This window comes from Bos grunniens, chromosome 5 (genome assembly GCF_055505025.1).
Source record: "Bos grunniens cultivar Pamir isolate PY7600 chromosome 5, Bosgru_T2T1.0, whole genome shotgun sequence".
NCBI lineage: Eukaryota > Metazoa > Chordata > Mammalia > Artiodactyla > Bovidae > Bos > Bos grunniens.
Genome location: NC_141169.1, coordinates 85,098,748 through 85,123,223, shown reverse-complemented (window position 1 = coordinate 85,123,223; position 24,476 = coordinate 85,098,748). Strand labels below are relative to the sequence as shown.

The 24,476-nt window shown below is 38.6% G+C and overlaps 1 protein-coding gene across 5 annotated transcripts in view; it reads right to left on the bottom strand.

Moving 5' to 3' along the window:
• Positions 1 to 24,476, bottom strand: part of LMNTD1 (lamin tail domain containing 1) — a 489,768-nt gene that overhangs the window by 400,049 nt on the left and 65,243 nt on the right. For 2 of the 5 annotated variants that reach the window (XM_086401685.1, XM_086401686.1), the window contains exon 1: positions 21,141 to 21,265. The exons of the other annotated variants lie outside the window; for them this stretch is intronic. The gene's annotated coding sequence lies outside the window, so the exon portion shown is untranslated. Of the gene's footprint in view, positions 1 to 21,140; positions 21,266 to 24,476 lie in introns of those variants that run through there. 5 annotated transcript variants of the gene reach the window in all.

Below are 24,476 nucleotides of genomic sequence, written 5' to 3'. Positions count from 1 at the left end.
AAGCTGAAACTGCAGTACTTTGGCCACCTCATGCGAAGAGTTGACTCATTGGAAAAGACTCTGATGCTGGGAGGGATTGGGGGCAGGAGGAGAAGGGGATGACCGAGGATGAGATGGCTGGATAGCATCACCGACTCGATGGACGTGAGTTTGAGTGAACTCTGGGAGTTGGTGATGGACAGGGAGGCCTGGCGTGCTGCAATTCATGGGGTCGCAAAGAGTAGGATACGACTGAGTGACTGAACTGAACTGAGAGTGTGAGACTAGATAGAGGTTTGCAGGACTAGATAAGATCATTAAGCCTCTCTGCCCTCCTAAAAAGATTAACCTGAGTCCTCTACATAGCTATCTAAAAATTTTAGTTGAGAAAACATTTCCATAAAAGAAAAAGTTCTGTGGTGACACAATTGAAAGTATACTTGAAGGCAGAGCAAGAATGCAGGCAGAAAGAAGGGTTAGGGGAAGCCATTGTCATCCTGTTTTTTATTTTTTAAATTTTTTTATTATTATTATTTTTTTATTTTACAATATTGTATTGGTTTTGCCATACATCAACATGCATCCGCCACAGGTGTACACGTGTACCCCATCCTGAAGCCCCCCCCCCACCTCCCTCCCCATACCATCCCTCTGGGTCATCCCAGTGCACCAGCCCCAAGCTTCCTGTATCCTGCATCGAACCTGGACTGGCGATTCTCTTAACTGAGACACAAGATCCAATTGTTTTGAATTTCTCCTTAGAATCTAAGTATACGGGAATAAAACATTTTGGCTTTCTTCTCTCATGGACTGGATAAAAATCGTCTGTTATTTTCACCTGAGGTTATTTGAGATTAAGATCTAAATATAAGTACATTTCTAGAGATACCTTCTATCAACTCTTCCCTGGAAGTACATGCCATAAAGGAATTCAATAGTCAATCAGAACCCTAGTGAGTTGGCTTCTTAAATGGATGAAAGCAGCTGATAGAAGAAAGAGCTTAAACAGTAATCCTATTAAAATGTAAGTTAAATCAACTCACCATCATTTAAGATCTTTCAGTGTCTTTCTATCTTACTCTGAGTAAAAGTAAGTCTTTATGATGACTCACAGGCCCTACAAGAGCAGGTTCCCACTCTCTGACCTCAGTTCTTCAAGTCCTCTTACCTCCCTCATGTTGGGGCAGTGATGCGGGCCTCCTCACTGTTCCTAGGTCTTCAGACGCACTAGCAAATTGAGCACTTGCTTCTCTTGTTTTTCAGTTATCCTCCTGGCTCGCTCCCTCAACTCCTTCAGGTCTTTTCCTTTCCTTACCACTTTATTTAACAATAAGATATCCCTCCTGTTCACTAAGCTAATATCACTAAACACTGTTCAATTTACATTTATGATAACACTCCACACAATCTAATACTTTTATTTTACTTATCACTTAATGTCTATCTTCCACCTAGCTACAACTAGAAAGTTGGTTCCTTGTGGGCAAGGATTTTTCATGTTTTCCTGTCTCTCCAGTGCTTAGAACAGTACCAGGAACATGGTATAAACTGAATGAATAAACTGCTGGTCCAGCATGACTGTCAACCATGGTGATCTGAAGACCTAAAACATGGACCAGGAAACCATTACCACAGAGAGAACCCTGCAGTGATTGTTTTTCCATCAGGAAGTCACTAGCAAAGTCAGATACAGTCTGAACCGTTTCCATCAACACAGAGGTTGGTATAAGGCACTATAATTAGGACTTCAATCACAACATTAATAATTAATTTACAGGCTGATTCAAATTGTTGTACAGTAGAAACCAACATAATATTGCAAAGCAATTATCCTTCAATTAAAACAAAATTTTAAAAATAATTATATACAGTTTCCACTTGACATTAAATGACTATGAAGCTGTGTTAAATTCTTTAATATAAATTTTGCACTTATTCATGATTGTACCTTTCTATTCTATCTGATAACAACAAAACACTCATTACTCATTACTACTGAGAAAGAGTTTTTGTTGAAAATCATTTCATTGCCTTCAGCCTTGTATTTAGACATCTTAGGGTCTTCATTTCAGCTCAGTTCAATCGCTCAGCCGTGTCTGACTCTTTGCGACCCCATGGACTGCACCACACCAGGCCTCCCAGCCCATCACCAACTCCTGGAGTTTACTCAAACTTATGTCCATGGAGTTGGTGATGCCATCAAACTATCTCATCCTCTGTCATCCTTCTCCTACCTTCAACCTTTCCCAGCATCAGGGTCTTTTCAAATGAGTCAGCTCTTTGCATCAGGTGGCCAAAGTATTGGAGTTTCAGCTTCAACATCAGTCCTTCCAATGAATACTCAGGACTGATTTCCTTTAGGATGGACTGGTTGGATCTCCCTGAAGTCCAAGGGACTCTCAAGAGTCTTCTCCAACACCACACTTCAAAAGCATCAGTCTTTTGGCACTCAGCTTTCTTTACAGTCCAATTCTCATATCCATACATGACTACTGGAAAAACCATAGCCTTGACTAGATGGACCTTTGTTGGCAAGGTAATGTCTCTGCTTTTTAATATGCTGTCTAGGTTACTCATAACTTTTTTCCAAGGAGTAAGCATCTTTTTATTTCATGGCTGCAATCATCTGCAGTGATTTTGGAGCCCCCCCAAAAAAAGTCTGTCACTGTTTCCACTGTTTCACCATCTATTTTCCATGAAATGATGGGACCAGAAGCCATGATCTTTCTTTTCTGAATGTTGAGCTTTAAGCCAACTTTCTTACTTTCCATTTTCACTTTCATTAAGAGGCTCTTCAGTTCCTCTTCACTTTCTGCCATAAGGGTGGTGTCATCTGCATATCTGAGGTTATTGATATTTCTCCCAGCAATCTTGACTCCAGCTTGTGCTTCATCCAGCCCAGTGTTTCTCATGATATACTCTGCATATAAGTTAAATAAACAGGGTGACAACATACAGCCTTGATGTACTCCTTTCTTGATTTGGAACCAGTCTGTTGTTCCATGCCCATTTCTAACTGTTGCTTCCTGACCTGCAAACAGATTTCTCAAGAGGCAGGTCAGATCGTCTGGTACTCCCATCTCTTTCAGAATTTTCCAGTTTATTGTGATCCACACAGTCAAAGGCTTTGGCATAGTCAATGAAGCAGAAATAGATGTTTTTCAAAATGTGGTCCGCTGGAGAAGGGAATGGCAAACCACTTCAGTATTCCTGCCTTGAGAACCCCATGAACAGTATGAAAAGTGTCTTCACTTGGAGGTGACCAAAGCAGCTGAAGCAATCATCACAATTAACAAAACTAAATTATTGGACTGGACTAAATTGAGACCATTCTTTAATGATCTTAATTTTTGGAAGGTTTCTATTGCTCTTTCATTTTGTAATCATAAATGACTGTCATTGTAAAAATATATATATATATATATATATATATATATACACACACATGTAGATAAGAGTTTAAAAGAATAAGTTTATCTTTACCCTTCTCCTTAATTCCACAGCCTGCCCCAGAAGTTAATACATATAGCAGCCTTTGTGTATTTTTCTATGCTTCTTTCTATGCATTTATACAAATATTCACATTCACAGTTTTAGTTTTAAAAGATTCAAATATATATATATATCTCTTTAATTCTCTCTCTCTCTTTCCTCCCTTCCTCCCTCTCTTCTTTTTCTTTCTCTCTCTCTTTCTTTCTTTCAAACGCTTTCTTTACCTAACAATGTGTTTTGGGCATTTTTCTACATCAGTGCATACTGAGTTCAGCAATCACATGTCTAGGTTTATCCTTCTGTCCTGGATTAACTATTAATAGTGCCCTTTTTCACTGTCAAAAGTAGCCTAATTTGGATGATAAATTGTATGGTCTTAATATAAAGTTCCCTGGTTAATGAATTCATAGCAGTCCAGAAAACCATAATTTTTGTCATTACTACCCTATAAATGAATATTTAAATGTCACTCTGTATGGTATTATGAACAAGGTTGCAGTGAACACTCAAACACAGATATCTTAGTGCATGTATATGAATATTTCTATATGATACATCAGAGAAGGCAATGCCACCCCACTCCAGTACTCTTGCCTGGAAAACCCCATGGACGGAGGAGCCTGGTAGGCTGCAGTCCATGGGGTCGCTAAGAGTCAGACACGACTGAGCAACTTCACTTTCACTTTTCACTTTTCTGCATTGGAGAAGGAAATGGCAACCCACTCCAGTGTTCTTGCCTGGAGAATCCCAGGGACGGGGGAGCCTGGTGGGCTGCCGTCTCTGGGGTCGCACAGAGTCGGACACGACTGAAGTGACTTAGCAGTAGCAGCATATGATAAATTGTTTAAGTCCAATTGTGAGATTAAAGGACATATACATTTATTTTTTTAATTGAGGTAGAGCTGCTTTTGCTGTACAATGGAATTAATCAGCTACATGTCTACATTTTTAATATACTGTCAAAAAGTTTTCTAAAAATATATACTATTTTATACTTCCATCAACAGCACCCATGTCCCTATATGGTCACCAGCAAACTCTGAATATTTGCCTATCTTGGCCAATTCAGTGAGCAATATATCATATCTCATTCATTATAGTCAATTACAGTTGAGGTTCAGTTTTTTCAGGTTCTCTCATATTTTGCCAAATTTTCAATTGGGTTATTTTTTCTCTTATTAATTTGTAAGTATTCTTTTATATTAAGTCTGATATAAAATATAAGTTGTAAATACAGTCATTTGTTTCCCAGTAGCATTGATATAATTCTTATTTCCTATAGCTATAACCAACAATACTTTGATTCTCAAAAGTGGTTAAAACACATATAACAAAACATACTATTAAACTTTCTTATCTCCCAAAGTTAAAAGTTTATATATATATATGTAAAATATATATGGTGTGATCACCCACCTAAAGCCAAACATCCTGGAATGTGAAGTCAAGTGGGCCTTAGAAAGCATCACTATGAACAAAGCTAGTGGAGGTGATGGAATTCCAGTTGAGCTATATCAAATCCTAAAAGATGATGCTGTGAAAGTGCCACACTCAATATGCCAGAAAATTTGGAAAAGTCAGCAGTGGCCACAGGACTGGAAAAGATCAGTTTTCATTCCAATCCCAAAGAAAGGCAATGCAAAAGAATGTTCAAACTACCACACAATTGCACTCATCTCACACGTTAGCAAAGTAATGCTCAAATTTCTCCAACCCAGGCTTCAACAGTCCCCTTGAACTTCCAGATATTCAAAAGATTTAGAAAAGGCAGAGGAACCAGAGATCAAATTGCCAACAACCGCTGGATCATAGAAAAAGCAAGAGAATTCCAGAAAAGCATCTACTTCTGCTTTACTGACTATGCCAAAGCCTTTGACTGTGTGGATCACAATAAACCGGAAAATTCCTAAAGAGATGGGAATATCAGACCACCTTACCTGCCTCCTGAGAAATCTGTATGCAGGCTAAGAAGCAACAGTTAGAACTAGATATGGAACAACATACTGGTTCCAAATCGAGAAAGGAGTACATCAAGGCTGTATATTGTCACCCTGTGTATTTAACTTATATGCAGAGTACACCATGCGAAATGCCAGACTACATGAATCAAGCTGGAATCAAGACTACAAGCTAGAATCAAGATTGCTGGGAGAAATATCAATAACCTCAGATATGCAGATGACACCACACTTATGGCAGAAAGTGAAGAAAAACTAAAGCATCTCTTGATGAAAGTGAAAGAGGAGAGTGAAAAAGTTGGCTTAAAGCTCAACATTCAGAAAAAGAAGATCATGGCATCTGGTCCCATCACTTCATAGCAAATAGATGAGGAAACAATGGAAACAGTGACAGACTTTATTTTGGGGGGCTCCAAAATCACTGCAGATGGTGATTGCAGCCATGAAATTAAAAGATGTTTGCTCCTTGAAAGAAAAGGTATGACCAACTTAGAGAGTATATTAAAGAGCAGAGACATTATTTTACCAACAAAGGTCTGTCTAGTCAAAGCTATGGTTTTTCTAGTGGTCATGTATGGATATGAGAGTTGGACTATAAAGAAAGCTGAGCACTAAAGAATTGATGCTTTTGAAGTGTGGTGTTGGAGAAGACGCTTGAGAGTCCCTTGGACTGCAAGGAGATCAAACCAGTCAATCATAAAGGAAATTGGCCTTGAATATTCATTGGAAGGACTGATGCTGAAGCTGAAACTCCTATACTTTGGCACCTGATGCAAAGAATTGACTCACTAGAAAAGACCCTGATGCTGGGAAAGATTGAAGGCAGGAGGAGAAGGGGATGAATGAGGATTAGATGGTTGGATGGCATCACTGACTTGATGGACACGAGTTTGAACACACTGGTGATAGACAGGGAAGCCTGGCATGCTGCAGTCCATGGGGTTGCAAAGAGTTGGAGATGACTGAGTGACTGAACTTAAATATACACACACACATATACACTTTATATATACCAATGAGCTTCCTAGTGGCTCAGATGGTAAAGAATCTGCCTGCAATGCAGGTGACCCAGGTTCATTTTCTGGATCAGGAAGATCCCCTGGAGAGGGAATGGCTACCCACTCCTGGAGAATTCCTTGGGCAGAGGATCCTAGTGGGTTGCAAAGAGTTGGACACGACTGAGTGACTGACTCTTTTCATATATATCCAACCATATACAAGTACTGTGAACTATGAACAGGTATGGTCTTCCACTGAATATGTTGTGAGTTATTTTATTTATATACATTATTTATCCAAATTTCATATTAATTCCTTGTTTTTATAAAAAAAATACTTTTTTTTACAACTTTGAGTGCAACAAACACATACGTATTAAGTGTAAATCACTCTAGCTTTTACATATAAAATCTCATCTCGGTAGAGGAAGCAAAACTTAATCAGATTCTTTTGCATTTTTCATGCTTTGACTATATCTCCTAATTTTATCTTCAACAAATTTCATCAGGGTTGAGTTAACCTTCATCTTTATGTCACAATGGATTGCATTGTATGTCATCCTAGCATAGAATTGACAACTGAAGTGTTACTAATCAATTTTCTCAATAATTTATAAAGAAATGGAGGGTTTCCTCACCTGGAGAAAATGTTTAATGATCTTCAGAGAAATAGAAAAACAAGCATGCATATAAATAACAAGGATTTATATAAATAAATGAATAAATAAGCAAACAAATAGATAAATACATATATATATATAATATATGAATAAATACTCTTAAAATTTTGCAGGCAAAAGATTTCCCTCAAACATTTTCTCAAATGAATACATGCTGTTTGCATACTGGTGGTCAAATAATCTTTCATTTGAATTTGTATGTAAAAGCTATTTAATAAGGTATTGTCTTTTCTCTAAATAAACACACTGTTAATTAATTAACAAAAATTAAATATAAAAACAGATGTCAACAGTAGCAGGGCTTCTGATTAGCATAATATTTAAACTTTGTATATAATAGGCTTTTTGTTTTATCAGAATCCCACTGCAAGCAACAACAGGCATTAAATGTGGATTTCAGTATTTTTATCATACTCTGATTTATGTCTAACAAGGCCTTATCATTTCCACACACCACCCATTTTAACAAATGACACAAAGGGAAAATCTGGGCTGTTCAAATGATATCACACCACAGCAACTGGGAACGATTGATCTCTCCCTATGTAGGGTCAGTTTAATCAGCTGTGGTAAATAGCTGAATTGGAACTTCAGGGCCTGATTTATCTCTGTATACAGGCATATTCTCTCGACTTCCAAATTATTAGATAAAAATTCTTTTTACAATAATTCTGTACCTCTGTCCACTTTAAAAATCACCTGCACCAATTTATGACATTTTTCATATTCTCCAGACTGCCCACAGGGTTTCACTAATGATGGTCTAAATGTGAGGAATAAACCTTGGTTTTCCTGCCATTTGACTCTGTGCAGTTGTTATAATTCCCTTGGCTCTGATTCAAATTATAATTGCTACATTAGATGAGATTGGAAAGGAAGTATCTTGTTGGCTCATTCCTCTGAGTATTTCAAAGCATTGTCATCACAGCAGATCATTAATGGTAATCAAAGTTCAACTCTAAAGGGCTTGAGTGAAAATTTTTTAAAAGCAAAAGATCTCTTTTTCCATCCCTTAGCATATTGACACCTTAGTCACATCCAATCCCACCCAAACCCCAATTTGATAGAAGTCAGCTTGTGTTTTCTTCCAGATTTGATCACTATTTCCAGGACACAGTTCTCATAAAATAAATCATTCACATAATTTAAAACTAGATGTTGATTTGGAAGTTTTTAATAGTCTGCAATTAAGGTGAAGATCTGGCATATTTGACTGATCTTCTCCATCACCACTTATTAATAGTTGTATATTGAAACTGGAATCAGTAGATTGAATAAGGTTTTTTCTTATGCCATCTGCTGATACTCAGTGAGGAAATGTTCTAATGCTGCCCTCCATTTCTGACAGTGAATGAGCCTGTAAATCATTTAAACAAATCAGCTCACTATTGCTGCCCACAGTGAATCCACGAGAGAGATCTGGAGCTGGAGAACACTGGATTAAATTTCAGTTCTACTACTTATTAATTATGTGACCTAGGCAAATTGTCTCTACTCGCCAAGTCTCATAAAATGAAGATCATAATACTTACCTCATTAAGTTGGTATGAGAATAAAATGTTAAAGGTTCAGCAGAATGCCTGACACTTTTTAAGCATTCAAAAAGGTGATGTTATGATTGTTATACCTTTTTTTGGTGGATTATTTTATAATAAATTATGCTAATCCTTTATATTATTTAAAACCATGTTAGATTTGTAACTCTCGTACCAATTTGCATCTTTAAAATTAGGAAAATTTTAAAGTTGTCTAGGGTATCTTTTGAAATGAGTATTTTTACACATTACTAGTAAAAGTACATGTGGGTATATTCCTTCTGGAAAATAATCTGGTAAAGACATCAAAAAGTTTAAATGTGTTCACATACTTCAGGTGGGTTTTCCTGTTCATCTATCCTAAGGTTCTAGTTATAAAGATGTTCACTGGAGAATTACTTATAACACAAAGGTCAGAAAATAAATTTACATGTTCACCAGTTATGAGTTATGGCTCAAAGATAGGAACAAAAAGGAGGTAAACTAAAACTCCTGACATTATACATAAAATAAATGTAAGAAGATTCTGGGGGCTTCCCTGGTGGTCCAGTGGTTAAGAATTCACCTGCCAATGTAGGAAACACCAGTTCGATCCCTGGTCAGGGAAGACCCCCATATGCCATGGAACAACTAAGTCCATGAGCCACAAATACTGAACCCATACTCCAGAGCCCTCAAGCCACAACTACTGAGCCTGTACACCCTAAAGCACATGCTCCACCGAAAGAGAGTGGCCCCCACTCTCTGCAGTCCATGCACAGCAATGAAGACCCAGTGCAGCCAAAAATAAATAAACAATTTAAAAAAAAAAGAGAAGACTTTGGCAGGTAGAGAGAAGGTAGAGAGCTCAGGACCTGGGGAAGGACACTGAAGTGACTCCCCTGGATTTTCTTTTTGCTGGAGAAGCAGTCACCTGTAAGAGCCAATGAGCACAGACAAGGGGAAAAACAGCCTCAAAGTGGGTCAATTCTCTCTAACCAAAGGACTCGGAAAGGAGTGACCAAGGAAGATAGAGAACATTTAGACAATAACTTCCCCTACCCCAATCCACTCTTAGCCTAAGGGAGAAGGGTAACTCATTCCTGCTCCCCATTTGGTCTCCACCATTGGTGCTAAGCGGGGAGTGGCTTCCAAATGTCTCCACTGACACCACCCCAAAAGTGAGAGAAAAATGTACAGCCCACCCAAAGCGCTGTCAGCAAAGGCTGGGAGGGGGTTAGAGATCTTGCTGGCCCGTAACAGGCCACCCTCTCCCTTAGTGGAGACAGGAATTTCATTCTAGCCTGACAGTAGCATTGCTTTTCACTCACAGTGTCAGTAGAGATCACAGGCAGAGCCTCAACTTTGAACCTCACCTGGTGGTAACGAAGCAGCCCTGTATCTCCCCATATGTGTTAGACGTGCACTGCCACCCTCACTCAGTGGTAGCAAGGCACTCCGCCTTCAAAGCTGTGTGGTGGAGACCAGGTGGGGAGCAGCAATGAGGCACCGTCTCCCTCTGGCCAGGGCCATGTCACTGGTGGCCTAGTGGGGAGCCTGACTCCTCTGCCTGCTTATCAGCTATAGGACTGCTCCTGCCCACTCTGTCCCTCAGGTGTCAATAGAGACCAGGTGGGCACCCAGACTTCTAACACCACCTGGCATTGAGGAGGCAGCCTCCCACCAACTTGCCCTCTGGAAAAGTGTCAGAGAAAGTCTCCTAAACCAGAAGATTTAAATGAGATCCAGAGTTTCATAACATAACCCTGTAAATGTCTAGTACACAACTGAATATCACTCATCATACAAGAAGCAGCAAAATCTCATTGAAGGGGAAAAATCAATGTTCATCTGTTTAGATGCCAACACTGAAATAATATAGATGTTGCATAATCTGACAGAGACTTTCCAGCAGCCATCATAAAAATACTTTAACAATTGTGAACACGCTTGAAACAAATGAAAACAACAGAAAGCTGTAGTTTTTATAAGGATGATATAAATTAGAAACAAATAGAAATTTCAGGATTGAGGAATACAATAATCAAGAAAAGAAAAAAAACTTAATGGATATGCCCAACAAGAGAATGAGGAGGACAGAGAAAATAACCAGTAAACTTGAAGACAGAACAATAGAAATAACCAATCAGAACAGAGAGAAAATGGACTAGAAAAAAAAGGGGGGGAATGGGGTGGGACAGAGTCTGTGGGACTATAACAAAAGGTCTAACGTTTGTGTCATTGGAGTTCCAAAAGGACAGGAGAAAGAAGCAGGGCTGAAAACCATCTTTAGATAATGGCTGAAAATTTCCCAAATTTGGAACAATGCATACATGTTGAAGACACTAAGCAAACTCTAAATAGAAACTCAAAAGAATTCTACAATAACACACATCATAGTCAAGCTTCTGAAAACCAAAGGCAAAGAAAAAATTCTTAAGAGCAGCAAGAGACAAATGATGTCTTACCTAAAAGGGAAAAACAATTAAACGACAGAGAATTTCTCATCAGAAGCCATGAGGGCTTGTAGAAAGTGACACAACATTTTTCAGGTGCTGAAAGTAAACATCCAGCAACCTAGAACTCTATATCCAGTGAAAGTATCCTTTGGTAATGGAGAGGAAATCAACACATTATAAAACAAAGAGAATTTGTCATCAACAGATTTACTCTAAAAGAATGCCTAAAGGAAGTTCCTGAAACAGAAAGTAAATAAGAAAAGAAGGAATCTTGAAATATCAGTGTATACTTTTGCGTTCTGTCTACACTTTCCCCATGAGTATGAATAATTTAACCAAAAAACTGTTAAAATGTTAATTAGAAAAACTACAGCACTCATTTTTCTTTTATTAATTCTGTTAATAGCAAATTAATGTGTTTATTAAAGTACTCATTTGCACATTTCCTTCTATTTTTTCTGTGTATTTATCTTCTGTCTCTTTAACCTAGCAATAGGAGTCTCATGACCAATATTCAATTTTCCATTTCTTTCTCATCTCTCATACAGCATCTGCAAAGTCATTTGTACCTGATAAATAATTAAAATGTTGCTAAATTATTAGATAGCTGACTCCAGTACATTGAGATTTTAGAGATAGGAATAAACACAGTCAGTTAAGAATAGCAATTCAGGACTTCCTCGGTGGTCCAATGGTTAAGAATCCACCTGTCAATACAGAGGACACAGGTTTGATCCCTGGTCTGGGAAGATCCCACAGGCAGCGGAGCAACTAAGTCCACGCTCCAAAGCCTGTGAGCAGCAACTAGAGAGCAGCCCCTGCTTGCAGCAAATAGAGAAGCCCAGAACAGCAATAAAGACTCAATGCAGCCAAAAATAAATTTAAAAAAAAGAATAGCAATTCAATATTAATCTGGGAGAAGGAAAAATTAGACTTAAAATAATCATAATGGTAAAAATCACTATTATTGAGCATTTACTTTATGTCAGGCATGGTTCCAAGAACTTTATGTTTTTAACTTCATTAAATCATCCCCCAAATCCTAAGAGATAAGTTCTATTGTTTCCTTCTTTTATAGATTATTAAAAAGAGGATTACAGAGTTTAAGCCTCTTGCCCAAATTCATAAAGCTAATAAAATATCAGACAAAGATTTAAACCCAGGTTTGTTTGACTCTAGAGACTGAACTTTAAACCGTAAAGCTATATATCTTCAATTTGCCAAAAATATACTGTCTTTGTGGAGTAGGAAATGGCAACCCATTCCAGTATTCTTGCCTGGAAAATTCCCTGGACAGAGGAGCTTGACGGGCTACAGTCCATGCAAAGAGCTGGACACGATTGAACATGCATGCATACATGCATACTAGCTCTGAAAATCATCCAGTTCAATCAATTCCCTCTTTCCTGGAATAAAGCTGATTAAAGATTTAGAGCAGTTGATGACTTACAAAACAAGGAGCATATTGTTCCTCCTTTTTGCAAATGAAAAACAAAGTATTTTGGAGAGATGCTTTTCCTAAGCTTCATTACTTTGGTGACTTTGGACCAGGAAAGACAACTCCAACCATTCCAATCTTTTACGTAAATTTAGCACCTCACTAAGTCACACTGGTCCCTCCTAAAGAGTGACTCCAATATTAGCATTACAGTTCTAGAACTTCTCAGATCAGCATCAACTATACTTAAGAGTTCCCCTCTGCTTTCTCTTTTTAAAAAATATTTATTTATTTGGCTGCACAAGGCTTCCCTTTTGACTCAGATGGTAAAGAATCCACCTGCAATGTGGGAAACCTGGGTTCAATCCCTGGGTTGGGAAGATCCCCTGGCAAAGGGAAAAGCTACCCACTCAAAGTGTTCTGGGCCTGGAGAATTCCATGGGCTATATGGGGTCGCAAAGAATCAGACGTGACTGAGTGACCTACAAAAAAAACCCAGGTTTTAGTTGTGGTCCATGGGATCTTCAATCTTCATTGGGGCATGCGGAATCTTTCAGTTGCAGCATTCAAACTCTTAGTTGCAGCGTGGGGGATCTAGTTCCCTGACCAAGGATGGAACCTGGGCCCCTGTATTGATAGCACCAGGGAAGTCCCAATTCTCCTTTCTCTTAATGGAGTCTTTTGCTTGGTGATTGAATTTAGATTTGAACACACAAGAGTGTGTTCAGTCCTCTGGCCCTATATACTAATACCTTTGATAAAAGACACTTCACTTACCTGCCACCTCTCCTCCCTCTCTCTCTTTCTCTCTATCACACACACACATGCACACACAGCAGGGGAGAAGGGTCTGACAAGAAAAGCAGGCTATGCCGATGGAAGCAAGCAACATGTACTTCCCTCCAGGTCACATTCCTAGAGATTCAGGCCTTATTTAAGAGGCACAGATCTTAGATGGGCTTCCCAGGTGGTTTGGCGGGTAAACAGTCTACCTGCAATGCAGGAGATGCAAGAGACGCAGGTTTGATCCCTGGGTTGGGAAGATCTCCTGGAGGAAGGACATGGCAACCTTCTCCAGTAATCTTGCCTGCAAAATCCCATGGACAGGGGAGCTTGACAGGCTACCGTCCATGGGGTCGCAAAGAGTCCGACATGACTGAAGTGACTGAGCACACATGCAAATCTTAGAAGAATCTGAGAAAATTTCCAGACCTCTGCCAAGGGAGTTCAAGGAAATCATGGAACAAAAAGGAGTCTTCAAAAATCCATGTCCATAACATTCTGCATAGTTATCTGAGAAAAAAAATCTCCAGAGAATTTATTCTTAAGCTTTTCTGTCTCATTCATTTCAAGGTCTGATAACATATTTTGCAGAAATGAATAGTCCAAAGGAAGGTAGTTTCCAATCAACAAAAATCAAACCAAGACACTGGGTGGGGTGGGGGTGGAATAAAATGTAGGATTTGTTGACAGCGTTTGTTGGAGAAGGAAGAGGAGACACAAGGAAGGAAAGGAGGGAGGAAAAACCTATTTAACCTGGTGAGGAAGACATGAATTTTTGTCAAAAATAATTTTATTGTTGAAATTTCATTAATTCCATTAATGTCCGTAGCACACTAGAATAGTCTCCCTTTCCCTTTTTTGCTCAATTATTTTTTTCCAACTCTGAATCTCAACACTTCCTTGAGACTTTAATGATCAGGGCTTTCCTTCACTATGATATACATTTACACTCTATATGTATGGCCTTTGCCTCTTATTGCCTAAACTCTAGGCTGCACACTGCCTAGTCCATCCTCTCCCCCAAACCCACCACGCTGTCCACCTGCTGAGCTTGGCTGCCTCTGATGCAGCTCCTGTGGCTGCTCACACTCACAAAATATTGAGTCCAAATCTGCCTGGCAGATAAGGCCTTCCTTCCATCTGGCTTTATCACATGCTTCCAACCAACCTTATTTTTCAGTTCTTTGCTTATTAATAAAGCTCTGATGGCAAGCAAGTGATGATGCCCATTGAGTCCCAGTGGTAAGCATGCATATCTTGCTATCAGGAAAGTTGTAAAGGAAACAGCAGAGGCAGCCCCTTCCCTGAGCAACTCAAAGCCAAATGAAAACAAAATTAACTCCAGCAATGAACTTAGGAGTTATGTTTAAGATGCACTTGCACTTATTCAGACACTTGCTACAGAGGATCTGAAGAAGAGCAGGAGCCAAAACACATAAAGCATTGATGAGGTGACATTAGAAGCATTTATCTGTGCACGCCAAGTACAGGTAATACTACTCATTAAGCTCTATAACTAAATGAATGGGGGATTGAGATTTTCCAAATATATCTTTATTCATTTACAAACTTCTTTTACTCAGGGCTGGACAAATTTACCCTCTTCTTTAAGGAACCTCTTCTTTAAGGAACAGGTTTGGGTAAACAGGAGGTTTTGATCATGCTGAACCCAGTTATTTGCTGTTACAGAGCTAGTCTGCAATTTCTAAATAGACTATCAACATAATGAGGTGGGAAGAGGCCAATTAAGCTGACATTGGCTTGAGCCTTGAGAGAACTCAGTCACCAAAGGCCTTGTCAGATCTGTTATTGAACGAGTCAGTCAAAGAAATTCTCTCTGATGAACGAAAATAGGCATTTTTTCACAACCATCACTACTTAAAAATGCAAATGCTGTGTGAAATAAAGTACCTAAACTCAGCTGTGATTTAATACTATCTATCTCCATGGTGAGTGTTCAAAAGGATGAATCAATAGATCCTCCAGTAGAACATGCTTAGCTGCCTTTAAAAATCTAGGGGCTTTTTTTAACTATGTGAATTAAAATGAAAATTGAGAAATAAAAATTACAGCTTCTATGTCTGGAGGGTTAACAGTAAACCACCAAAGAATGTACTCATAGCCAACAAATTTTCATTGGTTTGTATAAACATTATCTCTGATACAAAAATGAATAATTCAAGAAAGGAAATATAGACTTGTTTCATATTCAAATGTTGATATATGCTTGTGACATTAAGAAATTGACTATAGGTTTGACTTATTTTGCACTGATAATGAAATTTTTAAATCCTGTGACAATATAACTTATCTCCCATAAATATTAGACTCTTTGATTTCAGAGCTAAAGCAAGAAAGAATCTCTGCTTTGTATTTGCTTGGTTGTTTTCTACCTAACTTTAAACCAGTTTAAATATTTTTAATTTTAAACATATTTACTCAGCCATTAAAAAGAATACATTTGAATCAATTCTAATGAGGTGGATGAAACTGGAGCCTATTATACAGAGTGAAGTAAGCCAGAAAGAAAAACACCAATACAGTATACTAACGCATATATATGGAGTTTAGAAAGATGGTAACAATAACCCTGTATACGAGACAGCAAAAGAGACACCGATGTATAGAACAGTCTTTTGGACTCTGTGGGAGAGGGAGAGGGTGGGATGATTTGGGAGAATGGCATTGAAACATGTATAATATCATATATGAAACGAGTCGCCAGTCCAGGTTTGATGCACGATACTGGATGCTTGGGGCTGGTGCACTGGGACGACCCAGAGGGATGGTATGGGGAGGGAGGAAGAAAGAGGGTTCAGGATGGGGAACACATGTATACCTGTGGTGGATGCATGTTGATATATGGCAAAACCAATACAATATTGTAAAGTTAAAAAATAAAATAAAATAAATTTTAAAAAAAAGAAAAAAAAAGATTTAAACTTTTTATTGTCATTTAGATTTAAAAAAAAAAAAAACATTGCTTGAACATTATCTTCACATTATCTTATATTTATTTTTTAAAAGCAGGCATATTCTACTCTTATAACATGAGCATATCTAACAAGTTACCAAAGAGAGTTGTTCATATAACGTAGATGGCAATAGTGTTGACTGAATTTCATCTCTCTCATCACAGATTCTTCCGACAGGTCACGTGGTTTTAATTTATAGTTTTCTCTGTCTGGACCTACAGATCACTATGACTTAAAAGTATGGATACATGGAAGTATTTTCTGGATGTTTCTAGGCATAATTACCAAGAGTAGTAGACAAAGCACATCAGTCAGTAACATCACACAGTTTTAGTGACCATCTCTTGAGACACTGATCACATTCTTCTTGGTGTTGCTATTATTTTGGTTCAACACAGGCAGATTGTGCCTCTTTCATCTTTCTATCCTCCACAGTGCCTAGCTGTGTATACTGTAGATGCTCACTAAATATTTGTTAAATTTCTGGTCAAAGAAATAAATGACTAATGACTGAAGCCATATTTCTATCCAGGAAAGAGTGGAACAAACCCATCAATATGCCCTTCCTGTATGAAATGAAGAAAAAGATTCTGAAGGAAGTAGTTTTTGTCTCGAATGGCCAACCAAAGTTCTTATCAATTAACTTTATCTCAAAACCACAAACTGAAAAGAGAAGAAAATGTGAGTGTGCCTCTTAAATTTCTTAGAAGCCTTCTATTGTCCTGATGAAGAATGAATGACTTATAAGGTTTGGAGGATTTTCAGAGTTAAGGGTCTTTGGAAGAGTCATTTTGTTTAAGCATTGAAGTACATTCTCTAATCCCTTCTTTACACACACACACACGCTTTATCTGAAGAAGTCTGGGGGTACCTCCTAATTTCAGTTCAGTTCATTCAGTCGTGTTCAACTCTTTGTGACTCCATGAACTGCAGCACAACAGGCTTCCCTGTCCATCACCAACTCCTGAAGCTTGCTCAAACTCATGTCCATTGAGTCAGTGATGCCATCCAACCATCTCATCCTCTGTTATCCCCTTTTCCTCCTGCCTTCAATCTTTCCCCGCATCAGGGTCTTTTCCAATGAGTCAGTTCTCCACATCAGGTGACCAAAGTATTGGAGCTTCAGCAGTAGCAGCAGTCCTTCCAATGAATATTCAGGACTGATTTCCTTTAGGATTGACTGGTTCGATCTCTTTGCAGTCCAAGGGACTCTCAAGAGTCTTCTTCAACACCACAGTTCAAAAGCTTCAATTCTTTGGAGCTCAGCTTTCGTTATAGTCCAACTCTTACATCCATACATGACTACTGGAAAAACCCTAGCTTTGACTAGAAGGACCTTTGTCAGCAAAGTAATGTCTGTGCTTTTTAATATGCTGTCTAGATTGGTCATAGCTTTTCTTCCAAGGAGCAAGTGTCTTTTAATTTCATGGCTGCACTCACCATCTGCAGTGATTTTAGAGCCCCCAAAGATAAAGTCTGTCAACATTTCCATTGTTTCCCATCTATTTGTCATGAAGTGATGGGACCGGATGCCATTATCTTAGTTTTCTGAATGTTGAGTTTTAAGCCAACTTTTTCACTCTCCTCTTTTACTTTCATCAAGAGGCTCTTCAGTTCTTTTTTGCTTTCTGCCATAAGGGTGCTGTCATCTGCATATCTGAGGTTATTGATATTTCTCCCAGCAATCTTGATTCCGGCTTGTGCTTCATGTAGTCTGGCATTTCGCATGATGTACTCTGCATATAAGTTAAATAAGCAGGGTGACAATATACAGCCTTGACGTACTCTTTTCCCAATTTGGAACCAGTCTGTTGTTCCATGTCCTAATTTCAGCCTAGCCTTTAAATGTTACTGCTTCTTAGGGTTTGGCCCAACTCTCTCCATATTCTTCATGTTCTCATTACAGCCCTCAATGACCTGAGTGGTCAATGTCCTTCCAGCCTCATCCTCTACCATTCCCCTCTTCATAATATATACTCAGGGTTCATAGATACTCACAGCTCTCCAGTAAGCACATCCTATTCTGCATCTTTTCACCTTTGTCCATGTTACTCTTTTCTCCTGAATTGCCTTCTAACCTTCCCAGAATCACCTCTTTTCCCTTTCCCCACTTTAATCTTTCTTAGCCTGCAATCTCCTTTTCACACTTTAAACATAGTTAAGGCATTATCATCATTCAACAGCATCCATCTACCCATCACTGCACTAACCACAGCATCCTCCTCTGGAGTCCTAGAGCACCCGGAGAACAACTCCGTAATCGTCTTTGCCATATTTTTGAAAGTGTCCATTTTATGTTTCTGTCTCACCCATTAAACCTTGATTTACTTGGATGAAGAAACTGCATCTTCTTGGTATCTCCAGCATCTCATTTGATGCTAGCACCTATGGATGTTCAGTAACTATGTGCTGAACTGAACTGAAATAAACTAAACTGATGATGGGGGAAATTGGCTTTCTCCTTCCTTTTTAAACATGCTTTTCCCTTTTAGAATTTGCTTCTTTAAGACTTAAGACCTTCCAGAAGAGGTAAGAATTTGATAAAATGTCCTATAGAGGTTTGATATCTCTCTAAATCTAGTTTTCTTTTTATTCTCAAAACCATTTTGGACTAGTCAAATGATTCTTGGTATCAGTAACTGGAAAAAAAAAAAGCTGTCCAATTTTTTAACACTAAACACTTGAGGAACGTATTGGAAAACACCAGAGAATATGGGCTGAGTGGGTGGACTCAGCACAGCCTTAGTACTCTGACTCCTGGGGAAGCTTCCTAGTAAGGGCACTCACTATCCTATCAGCTCTAGAGAAAATATTGCCAAGCTTTTAGTTAACTGAATGGAACAAGGTGTCACATTGTTGCAGGAAAGGGCAGAATGCTACCACCAGATTTTTCAGGACCATCTTATGTGAAATGTGTGATGAGAATTCATCTTTGGAAAGCACACAGATGGCTCTGCCATCGTGACTTTTTGTTGTTATTTTTTACTATTTTTAACTTGTTTATTTATTTGGCTGTGTCAGGCATGTAGGATCTTTTGATGTGGCACGTGGACTCTCCGTGGCAGGGAGGCTCCAGAGCATACTGGCTTCAGTAGCTGTGGAGTTGTGGCGTATCAGCTTAGTTGCTCTGAGGTGTGTGGGATCTCAGTTCCATGACCAGGGATGGAACCCATGGTGTGGTCTCCTGCATTGCAAGGCAGATTCTTTACCACTGGGCTACCAGGGAAGTTCCTGCCATCAAGCCTTTTAGAACAACCCCAAATCCTTTGCTGGTAACACCAAAGGAATTAATAAATGGTGGAGACTGTTTACCATTTACTTGATGGCTCTAGAGATTTCTGTTTTTTTAAAAAAATGAAAAGAAGAAAAGATAAAGAAGTGTAGGGAGAAGAAGAGACCATTGCTGGCATCCCAGGTTTTTAAAAGTTGCATATGGTCTCACTGATGCAAATAAAATAATTCCAGGCAAGGCAGTGTTTTAGGTAGAGGTGAGTGTTGGTCTTCTGAGGCTTCTAGATAATCCATGCAAGCCCAAATGAACCCATGCACAAGGTGGCTGGTAGACTGAGCACTGTGCCATGCATTCCAAGCAAGGAATGTAATGTCTAGTGAAACTTGGCTCAAATATTTCCACATTGAATATTTTATTGGGTATGAGATTTATACACACACTAATGAAAAATCTCTTTCAGCTTTCCATTGACCTTTCCAGATAATATAATCTCTAAAAGATACTGATTTTTTTTTTAATATGGTGGTAGAAAAGAGGCATTCTGCTTTCACTTCAAGCACCAATGTGTGTGTGTGTATGTGTGTGTGTTAGTTGTTTAGTTGTGTCCAACCTTTGTGACGCCATGGACTGTAGCCCGCCAGGCTCCTCTGTCCATGGAATTCTCCAGGCAAGAATGGCGATTCCCTTCTCCAGAGGATCTTCCCGACCCAGGGATAGATCTCAAGTCTCCTGCATTGGCAGGCAGATTCTTTACCATCTGAGCCACCAGGGAAGCCCATTACAAAACCAAAATTAACCTCCTCCCTAATTCAAAGAAAGAGCCCTAGACTAAGTACATATCCATAACTTGTCAAGACAACCAGTTTACAAAATCAGCTCATCTTTTTCTGGATTCTTTTCTTACTGTCAGCAGAAAGTGTAATGCACTGAGCTCTATAAATACACTTTCACCAATGTGTTAATGAATTAATGACTTGAGAAATACATATTTAAACTTCATATGAGTGGGAGTGATTCCAGAGTTTGAAATATCTTATTGAAACATTTGGCTATAAAGTATAACAGAAAATATTTACTATGAGAACATATTTTTCATCATCTTGTGACTACTTTGGTATTAGACAGAAAGTCTAAAAATTCCTAATCTCTTTTGCTTTTGCACAAAAACCTTATGGTTAGCAGATCTTTTTAAGATAGCACAAAAAAAGCTTTCAATACACTTATGGCAAAAGTAAAACAGCTTATCTATTTCAAAAGATACTGGAGTAGTAACATACACACAAAACTTCTTTGTCTATTTCCAAAAATCAAAATTTTATGAAGGAAAACATTCAGGATCTTTAAAATTAATTAATGGGCTCATTATCAAAATTCCAAGTGTACAAATGTTCAATAGAGAAATATGTTCAAGATAGCTAAGAAGTAGCTTTCCAATAATGTTGATGATTCAAGATTATTGCCATATTTGCAATACTGGCAACAAAAGAAGACTTGCATATTTAATCCACTGGCTTTCATTTCTCCCTGAATACCAAGGAGATTAAAGGAGATTAAATTCATTTGCATCAGACTATGGTGTTAATGTTGAAGAATTTATTATCCCCTTTCCAGCATTGTGTTAGAAGTACTTACTTTCTTTCTTCTTAGATGTTCTAGGATTTAACCTCATGAGTGCCAGGAAGATTCAAGAGACTCTCAGTGTAAAATCACCAACCTCAGGCTTAGATCCCTGCAATAGGATTTGTTGTATGTTGTCCTGGGCACCGGCTGTGCTGATAGTTGCAGGGGCAATGTCTTCTATTTACCTAGGCATGGTGAACTGCATTAGGTCTGAGTAAATAACAGCCAAGGTCTGTCTAATAGCCACTGCATTCAAAACATTTGTTGTGTGAAGGTCTGTGCTTGACTGGCTCAGGTATGCTTATTATAACAGACTAAGAATACCAAACCACCTGACCTGCCTCTTGAGAAATCTGTATGCAGGTCAGGAAGCAACAGTTAGAACTGGACACGGAACAACAGACTGGTTCCAAATAGGAAAAGGAGTACATCAAGGCTGTATATTGTCACCCTGCTTATTTAACTTAAATGCAGAGTACATCATGAGAAACACTGGACTGGAAGAAGCACAAGCTGGAATCAAGATTGCCGGGAGAAATATCAATAACCTCAGATATGCGGATGACACCACCCTTATGGCAGAAAGTGAAGAGGAACTCAAAAGCCTTTTGATGAAAGTGAAAGTGGAGAGTGAAAAAGTTGGCTTAAAGCTCAACATTCAGAAAACAAAGATCATGGCATCCGGTCCCATCACTTCATGGGAAATAGACGGGGAAACAGTGGAAACAGTGTCAGACTTTATTTTTCTGGGCTCCAAAATCACGGCAGATGGTGACTGCAGCCATGAAATTAAAAGACGCTTACTCCTTGGAAGGAAAGTTATGACCAACCTAGATAGCATATTCAAAAGCAGAGACATTACTTTGCCAACAAAGGTCTGTCTAGTCAAGGCTATGGTTTTTCCTGTGGTCATGTATGGATGTGAGAGTTGGACTGTGAAGAAGGCTAAGCACCGAAAAATTGATGCTTTTCAACTGTGGTGTTGGAGAAGACTCTTGAGAGTCCCTTGGATTGCAAGGAGATCCAACCAGTCCATTCTGAAGGAGATCAGCCCTGGGATTTCTTTGGAAGGAATGATGCTAAAGCTGAAACTCCAGTACTTTGGCCACCTCATGCAAAGAGTTGACTCATTGGAAAAGACTCTGATGCTGGGAGGGATTGGGGGCAAGAGGAGAAGGGGACGACAGAGGATGAGATGGCTGGATGGCATCACTGACTCAATGGATGTGAGTTTGAGTGAACTCCGGGAGTTGGTGATGGACAGGGAGGCCTGGCGTGCTGCGATTCATGGGGTCACGAAGAGTTGGACATGACTGAGCGACTGAACTGCACTGAACTGAACTTAAGAAAAAAATTTAAATGGTGTCTGGTACAAAACCACGATGGCAATTGAAAGATCTGTAGTCTTTCTGTATTCTGAAGATGACTACCCACCTCCTGGACCATCTTTTTTGTTCTAAGAAGGATGACTACGTTAAGATCAAAGTTCTAGGCCTATAAAATGGATAATGTAAAAGACGGTTTCCATGCCTGTCTATCAGTTCTACTGTCTCAGAGAAATGATTTCATGACTGATTCTCTGACTTGTTGTAGCTTTTTATTTTTCCCTCTAAAGAATTCTACCATAATGTACATTAAGTTTTCAGTATGTTTATGTTTTTCACAATTGCTTTCACAGATTCATTTTACATTTAAATTCTTATCATAGTTGCATCCCTTCATTGCTGGTGGACATTACATAGCACAGGCCTTTCATCACTCCACAGGATGCTCTTCTTTGAAGGGAGGTCCCTTTCATTCTAAAGGAGGAGTTTTAATGACAAGGCTAATTCCAAAGCAAGGATTTAAAGACTTGCAAATGGCCGGTAAGAATCTAAAAAACATATCCTATTTGCAGTTAGGGCTGCAGAGATAGCAATTTGGTATCTATTTCTATCTACTTCTTATGATAAAGAAAACACATATATAAATTAGCCCTTTGTTTATTTAAGAAAAACAGTAGCTGTCTATAATTAAGGACCACATGTTTTCATTTAAACCTGAAAAATCTAGATTTATACTTCCTTTTTTAAAAATTCCAACTTTGGCTAACAGCCCCTTCCTTTTTAAAAAAATTTCTTCACTTAACTGGCACAATTTTAGATCAGTTAGTTTCTGCCCAGTTTGCTGCAAATGTTCAAATGCAGCAGTAACATCTTCTCTCTTAAAACAAAGGACTTGGTCCAGGTCTTTCATCAAATCTTTGAATCTATTTATCCAAATGTACCTGTCCATATTCTGGTCTCTAAATGCACTTGGTTCTAAGTCACTCATAGCTCTGACATATTTAATGTTTGCATATAAGGTCATTCTGCTGTGCTGTTAAAAATATATCTTCAGTGAAATGAAACTGGATGATTTCTAATCTTTTATGTTCAAACTTTTTGTCTTAAAATTTTCCAAGGAAATTGGTATTATTTTCAATGGGAGTGCATGTCATGGTTTATGGGCCTGAAGATTTGGAGTTCTCTCTTAATGATTTCTGCAGGAATGACTGAGGCCTTTTGCTGGAAATGCAGTTGGTTTTGGGGACAGGAGAGAGAACAAGTCGGAGGTACCCACCGTCTGAAAGAGAAATACCAGCAATGTGGTAAGAAGCTGAAACTTTCTAGTTTTCTGTTGTTATTGAGCCGAAAGTGATATGAACTGATGAAAGCAGCAAATCTCGCTCAATGCAGCATGAACATGGGGACTCAAGAAATAAAAAGCGGGAGAAAGAAGGAGTCCTCCTAACAAGGTTGAAGTGTGATGAGATAATGTCACCATTTTCAAAAGAAGCTGAACTTCCAAAGAAACACACGGGCCCACCAGTGTTCTCATGGGATGTTTTGGGAAAGAAGGAAAAAGAAAAATGGCAATATTCTAGCAATGTTATATACTCAGGAGATTCAACTGAACAGAAGGATGATGGAGAGAGTAGAGGTTTTCATATCTACCTTTATTAGCTTAAGAAATTTAACTTTTAGATTCATTATCCATGGTTATATATTTTCACCATAAATATAAATATACTTGTTATTATAAATTATAAATATTACATTATAAATATATAAATATATGAGAGATACTTCATTACATATTATATATATACAAGAGATACATTCTCCCAGATGCACATCATACTTCTAATGGTGACTACTTCTGAGGAGTGATATAGTGGTGAATTGGTTGGGGGAGGACTTCCACTTCTTAATTCGTATGCCGTGCCTTGCTCAGTAGCTCAGTTGTGTCAGACTCTTTGCGACCCCGTGGACTGTTGCCTGCCAGGCTCCTCTGTCCATAGGATTTCTCAGGCAAGAATACTGGAGT